This window comes from Callorhinus ursinus, unplaced genomic scaffold, assembly GCF_003265705.2.
Source record: "Callorhinus ursinus isolate GAN/ISIS: 27379988/994484 unplaced genomic scaffold, GSC_fseal_2.0 scaffold16, whole genome shotgun sequence".
Lineage (NCBI taxonomy): Eukaryota > Metazoa > Chordata > Mammalia > Carnivora > Otariidae > Callorhinus > Callorhinus ursinus.
Window position 1 is genome coordinate 30,923,106 of NW_027397078.1, and position 4,862 is coordinate 30,927,967.

General features: G+C 43.0%; 1 pseudogene; it reads left to right on the forward strand.

Annotated features, from left to right (window-relative positions):
• The first annotated feature begins 3,991 nt into the window (after positions 1-3,991).
• LOC112812773 (ubiquitin-ribosomal protein eL40 fusion protein-like) overlaps positions 3,992-4,862 on the forward strand; it is a 12,844-nt pseudogene continuing 11,973 nt past the window's right edge.

A 4,862-nucleotide genomic window follows, 5' to 3' on the forward strand; every position in this document is an offset into this window, starting at 1 on the left:
GGGGGGGGGGGGGGGGGGGGGGGGGGGGGGGGGGGGGGGGGGGGGGTTGGATAAGAAAAAGATTTAAAATGTCCAGAGCCTGGGGCCTCCAGCTGGCTCAGTCGGTTAGAGCCTGTGACTCTTGATTTCAGGGTGGTGAGTTCAAGCCCCACACTGGCTGTGGAGCTTACTTAAAAAAAAGATAAAATGTCCAGAGCCTGAAGCATGTCTGTGGAAAGTTCTTCAAATCGTATCATGTGATTCTTTTTTCAGATTTTGTGGTGCTTCTTATTTGTCAGCTTTTTAACCTTTGTAATTTGCTATGATTTCTTTTCTCATTCCAAATAATTATTCACTTTTGTACCTAATATTATACTATTAAGTTTGTATTATTGTTCTTCAAGAGGGCCTCCAAACTGCATCATCTTCAGGACCCATGAGACCTGGATCATCCCCTGCTCTTAAATATCAAGCTGGAGTAGTTAGCTTTTATCCTGGAGGCAATCAGGAACCATCACGGGATTTTGGCAGAACAATGGAATAATCAGATCTGTACCAAGCAGTGGTATGCTGGAGCAAGGTCGTATTGGCTCGTGAGAGGTAACTTAAATTTTCAGAATTTTTACGAAGTGGTTGACGTCATTATCAGTAGCTTAAAATCAGCAGCAGCCACCGTGGGGCTATTTATCCACAGAAATTGGCAAATGCTACAAATCAGGCCCTCCTCCAGCCCCACCCCCAGAGAGCTGGTTGTTCAACACACACCAATACACCACTGGTACCGAGTGATTTCCTTGGTCATACATCTTTATGAAAAAACAGGCCTATAACTAATTTACTCTCAAGTGTAATTGATCAAGATGGGGTTTGGGGCAGAAGAAAGGAAAGAAGGCATCACAGAGAAGTACTTAAGAGCTTTGAGTACCTGAAGAGAAGGGAAGGAAAAGGGTGGGAAACCCTCAAGACAAACAAAATGGCACCCACTCCCAACTTTGCCCGAGATCAATCCTGGTGATCTTCAGTTCTATGGGGCGCGGGTCATCACTGCAGTGGAGATGTTTGACTTTGTGTGTTGCATGCCCTGTCTCAGTCACTCGGGGAAGCACTGATTATGACATATACAACTGAATATTCTAAACTGTACTTAGAATCACTATAGAATGTCATTGTCTTTGCCTCTGGGGGGATGTCAAAATGTATATTAAAATAAATTTAAAGGTAAATATTTTTACTGATATTCTAAAATCACACCATATTTCACCTAGTCTAATGTGTCATGACTGTAAGATACACCATTCTTTTAGGTCTAACTAAGAAAAATCGCTGCCAACTGACCATTAGATAAAATCTGGTGAAAAAATGTGTCTCAGGATCAGTGAAATATGAAATAGTCCTTGGAGATCTCCTAGGCTAAAAGTGTTGTTCGGGAAATGAGGAACTTCTAGCCCTGGAAGGGCAAACTATCTACTTAAGGTCATAGGCCTAGTTAGTAGACAGAATTGAAAACGGAAAACCCGGTTATCTCTCTGCCTAGGTCAGATCTCACAGTGAGAGTTTCATACACCAGAGATAGTGCTAGCGGTTAGTCTGGAGGTTTCTTTCAACTCTGAGAACGTGATATGCAAAAATATACAAGTCATCCTCAGATAAATCAGAAAATATTATATGGAACACAATGATAGCATTTACTAAAGAGGCCTCCATATCAAGCGTTGGTTCCTATTACAGATTTCTAGTGTCTATAATATAGTGTCTAGCTGATTTATTTATTGACACATTGTAGGCTCTCAAAAAATATTAGATGGGTATATCTGGCTCAACGACTCTCTCTGACTTTGGACCATTTACTTCAACTCTCTGGAGTCTGTTTCTTCGTTCATTAAATGGACATAGTAATATCCATCTCTCAGGTGCGTAGTAAGCCAAGTGAGGTGGATGTATACGTATGCCTGGCACAGTAGCTGGCCAATGGTGAAAACATCACTGTTAGTTTCCTCCTAAGTTAGCGTTGATGGACCGAACATTATTTAAATGTCAACACATAAAGCTATTCAGAAAAACCAGTATTCCTATGGAGTCTAGTGCTCTAGACTTGCCTGGTCCAATATGGTAGCCACCAGTCACACGTGGCTATTTAAATTTATAATTAAATTAAAATTAAAAATTCATTTCCTCAGTCACATCAGCCACATTTCAAGGGTTCAGTATCCATACGTAGCTAGTGGCTGATGGACTGGACAGCACAGATGCAGAACATTTCCGTCTCCACAGAAAGTTCTGGCGGACTGCGCTGCTCTACACTAATAGGTGTACAATGCTACCCGTGGTTTTTTTCTCAGCCCGAGTCAGGAATGTCCCAAATTTTTTATACCGAACTTCACTTGATTAATGTATTTGTGCGCCCTCCTGTGGCTAGGGATGAAAACTGGTCTGTGTTTGAGGTGGAGCCGCACATTTGCAAAAGGGATAGTTTAGAAAGCTTTAGTAATCTGAGCGCTAGAAAGAAAAGGAACATAAAACAGTTACATGCATTTTGAAATCTCTAGAGACCACCAAAGAGAATCTGCTTGAGGAGGTCTGATCGCCTAATGATATTATTTTTAAATCTCAGTATTTTGTGAACACTTGCGAGATAGACACTCCGTGTTTAAACAAAGGACAGTACTATATATATAACTGTTTGAAAGTGAGGGGAGACAAGCAGGATTGTTCTATGAAGGAGTCCCAAGAACTCTCTACGGGGCAGCCGGCAACAAACTGGAACCTAAGGCTCCTCCTGTGTGGGTGGCGCCTGGGCGTGCTAAACTGAGACTCTCTTCGCGGGATGAAGGGGACTCCTGTTTCTGGGAGCGGGGCAGGGGGTCCTTCCCCGCACTGCCTTACACAGCTGGCACCTAGCCTCAGCCTGCTTAGCGTCTGATGCCAGAAGTTTATTCCCCACCTCCACATTTGCCATGCCAGACCGTCCTCACGCTTGCGCAATGAAAAGGGAGAACTGTGGCAGCGGGCGCCCGAGCTCAGCAGCCCCGCCCAAGCACCCTGTCCACAGGGTACACAGAATGTGCGGGGCCTGGGCAGCCCCTCATTCTTCTGCCCAGGGTTCCTGCCTCACTAGTGAATCTCCTGAGGTGGACAAAAAGCTAAACTCTTCGTGAAGGTTTATTTTTTCTTTTTTTTTTAAGATTTTATTTTTTTAAGTACTCTCTTAAAAAAGAGGGGGCTCCAACTCACAACCCCAAGATTAAGAGTCAAACGCTCTACTGACTGAGCAAACCAGGCACCCCAGGGTTTGTTTTTTTCCAAAGACAACATTAATATATAATTTCCACCAAAAAAAAAAAAATCAGAGAGCTTCTGGGTTGGTGAACAGGAGGAAGTGCTGTGAGGGTTGTCCACTGGAAACCCCACGTCCCTTTCCCCCGTACCTTGCCCTATGCATCTCTTCCATCTGGTTGTTCCTGCGTTGTATCCTTTTATAATAAAGCGGCAATCTCAAACAGATTCTTCTTATACTCAACTAACAGTTCCAGGTTATAGAAAAGCGTGGAAAACTCTCTAATTCATGGTATGAGAACACTATAACCCTGAAATCCAATCTTGAAGAATATAGAAAGAAAACAGAAGGCGCTAGATGAAAAACTAGAAATAAAATAAATAACAGCAAATAAAATTCAGTAAGACATGAATAGAATCATTCACCATGACCATGTAGGAGTTAGCCAAGGAATGCAAAGACTTTTGTTTTTCAAATCATTTTATTAAAAAAATAAGTAAAATCTTACAGATTTTTAAAAAATCAAAAAATAGAAGTAGAAAGAAAATAAAGATCATCTGGAATTTTGCCACCCAAAGGGAATCACTTACTAATATAACTAAATATGAGATTGCACTACACACTGTGGTATTTCTCCCCGCACACTAGTTCACGTAACTTTAACAGACACGTGCCAAAAAGCAGCTGCCTCCTGGGTGGGGCCACGCAGTTAGGCGCCGCTTCCGGGTCACTCCGCCACGCTGAGCCTCCTCAGCGGAAAGCGTTAAGTGGAACCCGCGCCGATACTTCAACTCAGGGCAGCCACCCCTGCGATTCAGCAGCTACGTGCACACGAGGCTCGGTACACTGTCTCTGAGAGTAAGTGCCAAGTCACATCCCTCCTAGTGCAGCTGCAACTCATCAATCATTTTCACAAGCAATGTTTTTTGAAAACCAGGTACAAGCTGACCCGCTAACATTCCACATTTATCTTAAGCTCACTACGTTGGAGGGAGCAAATACACGTTGTGTTGCTTTTGCTTTTCTTTTTTCTAAAATAGCTTTATACTGTAGGATAATTTATAATTTATTTAAAATGTACAATTGGGGGCACCTGGGTGGCTCAGTCGGTTAAGCGTCTGCCTTTTGCTGGGGTCATGATTCCCGGGTCCTGGGATCCAACCTCGCATCGGGCTCCTAGCTCGGCAGGGGGCCTGCTTCTCCCTCCCTCTCCCTCTGCCTGCCTGCCGGTCCCCCTGCTTGTGCTCTCTCTCTGTCTCTCTCTGTGTGTCAAATAAAAAAATAAAATCTTGGGCGCCTGGGTGGCTCAGTTGGTTAAGCGTCTGCCTTTGACTCAGGTCATGATCCTGGAGTCCCGGGGTCGAGTCCCGCATCAGGCTCCCTGCTCGGCGGGGAGTCTGCTTCTCCCTCGGACCCTCCCCCGTCTCATGCTCTCTCTCTCTCTATCTCATTCTCTCTCTCAAATAAATAAATAAAATCTTTAAAAAAATAAAATAAAATCTTGAAAAAAAATAAAATGCACAATTGACTGGCTTTTAATACATCTACAGATTTGTTTCTAATATTTATTTATTTATTTATTTATTTATTTATTTATTTATTTATTTAT